This window comes from Akebia trifoliata, chromosome 15, assembly GCF_017979445.1.
Source record: "Akebia trifoliata isolate Shusen 1 chromosome 15, ASM1797944v1, whole genome shotgun sequence".
Taxonomy (NCBI): domain Eukaryota; kingdom Viridiplantae; phylum Streptophyta; class Magnoliopsida; order Ranunculales; family Lardizabalaceae; genus Akebia; species Akebia trifoliata.
In genome coordinates, this window is record NC_141389.1 from 22,544,816 (window position 1) to 22,555,586 (window position 10,771).

The following is a 10,771-nucleotide window of genomic DNA, read 5'->3' on the forward strand; positions in this document are numbered from 1 at the left end:
TAGCCCCGTCACCCATTATAGCTCTCCTAACCGAACTAGGAAGCACTTTATCTGAATGAAACGAAAAAAATGCCTTCATATGTTGGAGGAATGGGCTGCTAATGTATTAGCAATGAAGTTCTCTTCTCTCAAAATATGCTTCACTTTCCATACGACTTTCGCTAGTCTTTCCTTGATTAATAGGAGTTAATTGACCTCCTTCAGAATGGTTTTTCGCTTTCCAGCCTTCTACTTTCTTTGGTATCTTCTTAACTGGATCCTCGCACTTCTCTTTAGAAAATTTTCCACAGAACAACGGCACCTCCAAATAGTTGGAAGGAAGAACAACTTTATAAAAGCGGGGAATTTTATATCATTTGAATTCTTCTCTGGTCAGCCATTAGTTGACATTAAAAATATACTCTTCTGAAAATTGACTTCAATATAAAAATTCCTTGAGATTCATCAAGGATATTTTTGAGGCCTTTGATTTTAGACATGATTCAACCCGGTAATTTAGTATGGGATGAAATTGCACTAATGTGTGAAAATAACACGGTACAGATAAGAATAGGCCATTTTCACAGTGTGGGTCTTAAGGTGATTAATTAAGAATGCCAGAAATAGTGAAAGATTCACAATACAATTTTCCTTGATCAAAAGAAACTTGGACAATACATCTAGAAAATAAAAAATAAAAAAACTCAAACTTCAGTGCAACACCGCGAGATATCAGTTGGACGAAATCCAGCACAGAACTAAAACAAGCACAATTAAGCTAGAATTACACTAATGAGTGATGTAAACACTAAATTGTAGTAGTGTTTCCATGCCATCAGTTGTGTTGATCAACGGGGTGAAGAGTTTTCACGGTGGCATATCCGTTTGCATTCTCATACTTCCCAGTCCCACCCACAATGGCAATCTGGGACTGGGGGCTGCAATGCGATGTGCCCCAAAGAAACTAAGTGTGTCCTCATGTTCATGATCATGATCATCACCATGGAACAACGTCGTGAATGCCATTGTTTGACTACTTCCATCTTTCGAGCTTGCCATATAAAACCCCTGCGCCTTACCAAGGATGGAGGCCCTAGCTCATGTCCTTCAGTCAGTTCATCATTGATCACAGTGATCGTCCAGGGTGGCTTCAGCTCGAAGTTGGTCCCCCGTTACAAAGGGAAGAGTGTGGACGTTGACTGGGAATTCACCTCCATTGGGTTTGGTGAATGGAAGTTGACCGTTGACTTCTGAGTCGGATGCAATCCCAGTCACCATTCTAGCTGAAGGGGTTGACCCACCTCGTATGTCATGCATGAAGAAGGTCAATGAGACTTGTGGGTGCTCAGCATTTGCCACTGTGGCACTGCTAGTTGCTGGACCAGCTGCTGGTCCACATTAGTGACAGGTGTCGTAACAAGATTTGGCGATGATGCATCATCCTCTTCCAGCATTCATGCTGAGTTGGCACATTTGAGGGTGATGGTTAGCAACAAGAGGTAGATTGTGGCATTAAGAGTTGTAAAAGTGAGTGAAAGATGTTTGGCCATTTGGTGGTAGTGGGAATGAGAGGGTTGTTTGGGGTGCATATATAGTTGCTTGGGTTGGGGGCGTTAGTTCTCTGAGATGGAGCTGATGGGATATGGAGTAGTTGAGTAAATTTTAGTATTTGGCACTGAACCTGATTATGAGGTGATTGGGGTACAATATCCCATATGGGTAGTCACTTTTGAAGCAAATTCTAAATGAATTTCTGGTTCTTGATGAAGAAAATGTTATAATTTTGATATATATATATATTATATATATATATATATATATATATATATATATATATATATATATATATATATATGGGTCCCGTTCAGCACCCTAAGCTTTACCACACACTTTAACAAACGTGTTTTGTCTTACATGGGTTAGAAGTTTTGGAATGGGCTGATTTTTTGTGAGGATGATCTCTATGGTGAGGAGATCATCTTCACCAAAAATCAGCTCATTCCAAGACTTCTAACCCCATCAAAAATGATTTACAAAAAATGGACGGTCCACGATTTTTCAACTTGTAAACATGGGGCTAAGCATTTCGGAATGGGCTGATTTTTGGGGAGGATGATCTTCTAATCATAGAGATCATCCTCACCAAAAATCAGCCCATTCCAAAACTTCTAACCCATATAGGAAAAAAAACGTTTGTTAAAGTGTGTGGTAAAACTTAGGGTGCTGAACATTTCCCTATATATATATATAGGGAAATGTTCAGCACCCTAAGTTTTACCACACACTTTAACAAACGTTTTTTGTCCTATATGGGTTAGAAGTTTTGGAATGGGCTGATTTTTGGTGAGGATGATCTCTATGATTAGAAGATCATCCTCCCCAAAAATCAGCCCATTCCGAAATGCTTAGCCCCATGTTTACAAGTTGAAAAATCGTGGACCGTCCATTTTTTGTAAATCATTTTTGATGGGGTTAGAAGTCTTGGAATGAGCTGATTTTTGGTGAGGATGATCTCCTCACCATAGAGATCATCCTCACCAAAAATCAGCCCATTCCGAAACTTCTAATCCATGTAGGACAAAATGCGTTTGTTAAAGTGCGTGGTAAAACTTAGGGTGCTGAACGGGACCCATATATATATATATATATATATATATATATATATATGGGAGCGGTTCGGTAGCCCTAAAGTTTGCCAAGTTTGGTGCCAAACATTTTTTGTAAATCACTTTTGATGGGGTAGAAGTTTTGGAATAGGCTGATTTTTTGTGAGGATGATCTCTACGGTGAAGAGATCATCCTCACAAAAAATCAGCTCATTTTGAAACTTCTAACCCTAGTTTACAAGTTGAAGAATCTTGGACCGTCCAATTTTTGTAAATCACTTTTGATGGGGTTAGAAGCTTTGGAATAGGCTGATTTTTGGTGAGAATGATCTCCTCATCATAGAGATCATCCTCACGAAAAATCAGCTCATTCCAAAGCTTGTAACTCATATTTTGAAAAATGTTTGGCACCAAACTTGGCAAACTTTAGGATTGCTGAACCGTCCCCTATATATATATATATATAGGATTAGGATCCGTATACACATAAAGCTACTCATAAAGCTACAACGTGTTTTGTCTTATATAAACAAAAATGTTTGGAATGGGCTGATTTTTTGTGAGGATGATCTCTATGGTGAGGAGATCATCCTTGTCAAAAATCAGCCTATTATTTAGACCATCCAATTTTTGTAAATCACTTTTGATGGGGTTAGAAGTTTTGGAATGAGATGATTTTTTGCAAGGATGATCCACTCACCATAGAGATCATCCTCACAAAAAATCAGCCTATTCCAAATCTTTTTAACCATATAAGACAAAAACGTTGTAGCTTTATGAGTAGCTTTATGTGTCTACGAAACCCCACCTATATATATATATATATATATATATATATATATATATATATATATATATATAGAGGGGCGTTCAATGGCCAACTTTTTGGCAAAACATTTTTCAAAACATGAGTTAGAGATTTTGGAATGGGCTGATTTTTGGTGAGAATGATCTCTACGGTGAGGGGATCATCATCACCAAAAATCAGCCCATTCCAAAACTTCTAACCCCATAAAAAACAGTTTACAAAAATGGACGGTCCACAATTTTTCAGCTTGAAAACATGGGTTAGAAGTTTTGGAATGGGCTGATTTTTGGTGAGGAGGATCTCCTCACCGTAGAGATCATCCTCACCAAAAATCAGCCTATTCCAAAACCTCTAACTCATGTTTTGAAAAATATTTTGCCAAAAAGTTTGCCCTTGAACGCTACCCATATATATATATATATAGGGGATGGTTCAACAGCCCTAAAGTTCGCCAAGTTTGATGCCAAACATTTTTCAAAATATGGGTTAGAAGCTTTGGAATGAGCTGATTTTTTGTGAGGGTGATCTCTATGAAGAGGAGATCATCCTCACCAAAAATCAGCCTATTCCAAAATTTCTAACCCCATCAAAAGTGATTTACAAAAATTGGACGGTCCACAATTCTTCAACTTGTAAACTAAGGTTAGAAGTTTCAAAATGAGCTGATCATCCTCACAAAAACTCAGCCTATTCCAAAACTTCTAACCCCATCAAAAGTGATTTACAAAAAATGTTTGGCACCAAACTTGGCAAACTTTAGGGCTGCCGAACCGCTCCCATATATATATATATATAAATATGGGTAGCGTTCAATGGCTAACTTTTTGGCAAAACATTTTTCAAAACATGAGTTAGAAGTTTTGGAATGGGCTGATTTTTGGTGAGGATGATCTCTACGGTGAGGAGATCATCCTCACCAAAAATCAGCCCATTCCAAAACTTCTAACCCATGTCTAGAAGTTGAAAAATCGTGGACCGTCCATTTTTTGTAAACTATTTTTAATGGGGTTAGAAGTTTTGGAATGGGCTGATTTTTGGTGATGATGATCTCCTGACCGTAGAGATCATCCTCACCAAAAATCAGCCCATTCCAAAACTTCTAACTCATGTTTTGAAAAATGTTTTGCTAAAAAGTTAGCCATTGAACGGGACCCATATATATATATATATAATATATATAATATATATATATATATATATATATATATATATATATATATATATATATATGAGTCTCGTTCAGCACCCAACATTTTGCCCAACAATTTGCCCAACATGTTTTGTCCTACATGGGTTAGAAGTTTTGGAATTGGCTGATTTTTCTTGAGGATGATCTCTATGGTGAGGAGATCATCCTCACCAAAATCAGTCCATTCCAAAACTTCTAACCCCATCACAAATGGTTTACAAAAAATGGACGGTCCATGATTTTTCAACTTGTAAACATGGGGTTAGAAGTTTTGGAATGGGCTGATTTTTTGTGAGGATGATCTCCTCACCATAGAGATCATCCTCACCAAAAATTAGCCCATTCCAAAACTTCTAACCCATGTAGGACAAAACATGTTGGACAAATTATTGGGCAAAATGTTGGGTGCTGAACATTTCCCTATATATATATATATATATAGGGAAATGTTTATATATACTTTGGGTAGTCAGTTTTGAAGCAAATATATATATTGAGAGATATATATAATTTTCTTACCTATCAGTTTCTAGGGAGCATTTAACACAATAATTTTGCAATTGAGATAATGTTAACGAGGTACATATAGGTTTAGAAGTGAAGAAAGCGATAACCCTAAGTGAAAACTGGAAAATTCAATAGAAAAAATTGATGGGCCAAAGGCCCACGAATTTTAGAAACTGAATTTTGATGGTATAGGACCGTTGAAATTCTTGATGTTCCCAGATTTGACAGCTTAGGGCTGTCGAATTTCTCTCATCCTTCATTAATTTGACAGTTTCGACCCGTCGAAAAAAAAATTTTGACAATGAAAAATTCGACACCAATTCAACCTCTTAGTTCGTTAAATTTGGGCTTTTTTCACATTGTGTAAGTTGAGTTGGCGAATCTAAAGCAACCCTTGATCATAGACTTTGGGACTCCGACAGGTGGGATCAACTAAAAAGAGAGGGAAGCACGAGTGCCTATAATGACTTATGAGTGAAAGGAAGTCGTCTTCTTACCATTTAACAATCCTAGCTAGGAACCTAGCAAAGAGGTATATACCGGAACTAAATTACACTTAACAGGGAAGTTTAAAAGCAACTGTAGTGTGCCAACCAGTAGCAAGGCCCCTTACTCTACTCGTCCAAAATAGATGAATTACCAAGCAAGCAAGGATATGAGAGAGAAGTGTACCTTGCAAGATTGTCTTCAAGTATTATAAGTAAGGGAGAATGAGGTGAGCATATTTTTATAAGCTTTATAATAACTTGCAGTTGTTAATGAATTAATGAGAACTTTGTTTTAGATATCGATATTTTTCATTTACTAGAATTGTATTTCTCTTAGAGATGCTTATCTTGGTTAGTTGGTTAGAGGATCATTTAGTTTTATTTTTTGTCCATGTCTGTTCATCTGTTTTTATTTTTTGAGAAAATTGCACCTATGAGATTGTTTTATTAGAGGTAGGTCTTGTAGACTTCGAAAGCTTGAGTTTGGAAGAGATTCACTCTTTGAGGATCTAAAATGTAACCAACAAGAGAAGGAAATCACATCAATCTGACACAATATGAACAAGAGCATGAGATGGGAAGAGAGAGATGATTCTGGAGCAATGTGGCCTTTTGGTATGATTACTTTTCAAACGAAGTAACGATTGAAAGAAATTTTGACGAAAGTTTTTCAGGACTTCACGTTGTATTTTGAGGTGAATTACCCATATATATGTTTTCTTTTTAATTTTGTGATCAAATCATGTCATTCTATTTGTAACTACAGCTTGTTCACTTCAAAATTTTGAGAGGGATGATGGAATCCCAAGCCATAAGGATTACCTCCTGCAACTGCTAGGTTCTTATTGTTGTCGGGGTAGATTGTCTAGGCTATATTTGTTTCCTGTCAATCTTGCTTCCTCGTTGTGGTTGGAGATGTGTGAAAATTCTATGCAAAATGGATGTTATTAAGTGCATAACATATGTATTCATTAATTTGGGTGTTAAAAGTAATATTGTGTAGTAATAATTTTTTTTACTTGGAAAAATAAAAAACGACTGCCTTGGGATGTTGTTTTTTGTCATTTGGCATTACATGTAAACAACAATGGCTCAAACCAGTTGTTTTTTCCGACGGATTTTGGCAGTCGTTTTTACGACATTTTGTTGGTTGTTAATGTCCGTAACTTTCGAAAAGTGACTTCGTTATTAACGACTGTCACTATGACAGCTAGGACAGTCGTTTGTTGCGACTTTTGACATAGTGTGAAATAAATATGATCATTCAACTCCAAGGAATTTTCACAAAGGGCACATCTAGAGACGAAGTGAAATCCCTTTTTGTTAAGATTTTCCACTGCCAAAGGCTTGTGTTGAACAGCCAACCCTGAAATGAAACAGTACCTTGGGATTCGGATTTTACTCCATAATATTTTGCACCAAGCCTTTTTAATGTTCAAAGCTCTAATTGCGTCCATGCAATTTTTGTGGAGAATTTATCATTGGCAGTCGGAACCAAATGATTTTATCCTTTTTACCATTCTTTGAAAGTCTTTGAGAATTAAAGAAGCCACTATTCTCATTCTTGCATTGTATTGGTAACTCAAGTTCGAATCATCTTTATTATATTTTCCCTTTTGCCCTCCTTAACCTCTACGACACCGGCTAACTTTAATATATTATTGAGAATTAAAAATTAAACTAAAACATACACGTATCCAAAAGAAAATATCTCATCTAAAAATCATTATCTTGTCAAGTTTAAGTATCATAATACCCTTCTAATTGATTAAAATATATGCCTTCTACTTATAAAGAGTACTAAAAGACGTTTATTATTGATGATAAAAGATATATAATCTCATGATGAAAAGTACACCATGGAATGAATAGAAATCATCACTCATAATAATTTTTTGAGAGATTTACCTGGTAGACCCAACTATTGCATTTTTATTACAAAATCTCCCTTGGAGTTCTGAAACTCTAAGGGAACCTTACTTTGTGAAGTTTGTTACTCGTCAAACCTCATTTTATCAAGTTTGTTACACAGTAAACCCTAGAGTGGAGATTCACGTCACGAAATTCAAATTTATGCGATTAATTTGCTACTTGACATATCTTGGATTGAATTCTAACCAAATCAATGTTTGGAATCTAAAAAAATGACCTGATGTCACAAGTTTATAAAGAAAAAAATTCTAAAAAATTTAAATAAAAAAAAAGTTAATTTTCACAGTTGCATTTTAATTTTAAATTTAAGAATTCAGTAGTCATTCATTTTCAAGACTTACAATTAAGTTCAAAAAAGGCTTTTTTTTTTAAATGTTTTCTTTTGAAGAGTTTTTTCATGAAACCTAAAAATTTGTATTGTTAGATTTCTAATTTGATAACACATGTTAGCCCAAAGATTCTTAGTAAGATTTGAAATCTTACTAAGTTAGTTATGGTAGCATGATTCATAAAATATGGTTTGCTCAAATAACAAACAAGATAAAGTAAGGGAGTTTTTGTAATAAAATTGCAACCAATAGGTATGCCCAATAAATTGTATTGTTTTTCATGTGATTAAATTTAGATCCAAAAAAATTTTCAAATTTTTTTCCACGTTAGTCATATTTTTAGATTTGAAACATTTGTCACATAATTAAGATCAACTTTAAAAGAAAATTTCAAATTATTTGTCACATTATTAAGTTTAGATCCGAAAAAAATTCAAAAACCAATTATTTGTCACGTTATTTATTTTATTAAATAAAATAACATAATTAAAGTAAAAGATACTCAATATTTGTTTACGAGGTTTTTTACATAATTTGGCAATTACGTCCTCGGGTTCTTACGAACATATTATATATGTACATATTACATCAAACTTATAAACTGATATATAAAATTAAACACAAACATTAAAAGATATTAAAAAAAATTATAATTATTTTCAAATTGAATTTATACATTTGAATTGATTGTGTCTAATATTTTCGTGATGACTATAATGTAATAGTCGCACATCTTGAACGTCAGTTTTCCTTCAATTTACCTTTGGACAATTAGGTCAACGTCGAGTTATAGGCGATAAAATTTGTTCTTCTCGTTACGAGAGATTTTCTAGTTCATATGGATCTAAAGTATCTTCCATAGAAGTTGCATAACATTATCTATATCTTTCAACACTAAATTCGTTATAAAAAAATTGATATTTATCTTATCTAGTACGTGCATTTTTTTTTTCGCGATTATATACTTTAAATATCATATTATTAATAGTTAAAATTTTACAACTAATAGTTTTTTGCATTACTTTTTGAATTTTATTTTCTATCCTTGAAACTAATTGCGAATTCTAAGTAAAACTTTAATTTACGTTGATATGTAATTCAATTATTTTATACTTAATACCTTCTAATAATCTGATTATTGGTTCATACGTAATTTCATTATCCATGAATTAAAACTTTCATTTGTATTTGATCTTATTATTCTAAAATGAGGTAGCGGAAATTGACTTACTACCCAATAAACTAATGCATATGTTGGATCTTCTTTTGATATTATCCAATTATATATTTTTAATATTTTCTCTCTTAATTATTTTTAATTTTGTTTTACAATCAATTTTAGTATAACTTTTAACTACTTTTTCTAAAAGTTTACAAAATAAACCTTATTTATAAGTTTTTTTAAATTTATTTGAAAATGTTGAATACAAAAATAAATGAAATAATGTAGGAAAATATTCAAATATTATTCCTTTTTATTTATCTGAAAGAAATGAAACTTTATTAAAATCATAAGGCTTAAGTGACATTCCAAACAATTTAAAAATTATTTCCAAGTATTTTTATTTTCTTACTCAACTATTGCAGATGCAAGTGAATAAATACTATAATTTAGGTCGTGAGCAATCGCAACAAGCAGTATGCCTTGATATTTATCTTTTAAGAATGTATTATTTAATCCTATAGTTGTTAAACATTCATTTTTAAACAAATATAAAAATACATTGAAAATGACTATTTTGATTAATTTTAAGAAAACCAAAGCTTCCTTGATTTGTTTCTAAAATAGTTTAATAATAATATTCAATATTTTTATATGCCTCAACTTTTCAACTATGTACGTATTTCATGATTGATTTTTCCCTTGCTTTCCAAATTTTTATATATATGATAGATACATTATATCCATCTCTAATATCAACTACTATAGATTGGAGAGAATAAAATTGATTATTTCTTTTTTTTATTGATAAGCCGGGGTTGAAGGAACCCCTCCCTAAAAAGCACTACTAACAAGTGTAGATACAAGCATTATCTTTAACAATTCTTAGAAGATCACGAGGAACATTAGAATTATCCTGAAATATGAAAAACCCATCCAAATCAACCCCCAATTTTGCTAAAAAATCCGCTGCTCTATTTGCTTCTCTCCATTGGAATTCAAAATTACATTCATCAAAGTCTCGGGCTATGACTGCAATCTCCATTAGCATTTTAGCATACTTCCATGAAGGACTAGTCTCACCATTAATGCACTTAATAGAAGACAACGAATCTGATGAGATCAAAATTCGTTTGAATTCTTTCTTTTTTGCAAAACGCATTGCTTCAAGTATCGTTTGGAGTTCAATTTGAATTATGTCTCCTCCCTCGCTGTAAAATCCCGAGTTTTTAATTCGTATCTTGAGAAAAAATAAATATTAGAATTTTGAGAAAATCTTGAAAGTGGAACTTAGGGATAAAATCTTAGGATATTTCTGATCATTTTTAATGGTATCTAACCTCACCATTGGATTCAAAATGAATGAAAAACATACTTTAGCCTGTAAGCACGCTCAAATGTGAGTCCGAACATAAAAGTTGCAAAATCTTTGATACCGAGTTGGACCGGGCTAAAATAGTGACTTTTTGCTAGAGTAAGAATTGTTAAATTTTGATCATACCATTGAGTTCATAATGAAAAATTATTGAATATGAAATATTTATTTGTCATTTTTGGAGATCAGAAAGTCGAATTATCGTCAAAAATGAAAATGACGTTAATTTTCGGGGTCACCTCAGGCAAAAAATGTAAAATTTTGTTATAGATAAAATTTATAAAAATTAACCATACCATTAGATCAGGAACAAAAAATTAGATAAAATACAGTATTCATATGTCAGTTTTGGAGTCCGGATGGTCAAGTTATCGTAGATCGAAACTATAGGCGAAA

General features: G+C 33.2%; 1 pseudogene; it reads right to left on the reverse strand.

Moving 5' to 3' along the window:
• Window positions 1-768: 768 nt before the first annotated feature.
• Window positions 769-10,162, reverse strand: LOC147384633 (dirigent protein 9-like; annotated as a pseudogene).
• Between the last annotated feature and the right edge of the window lie 609 nt (window positions 10,163-10,771).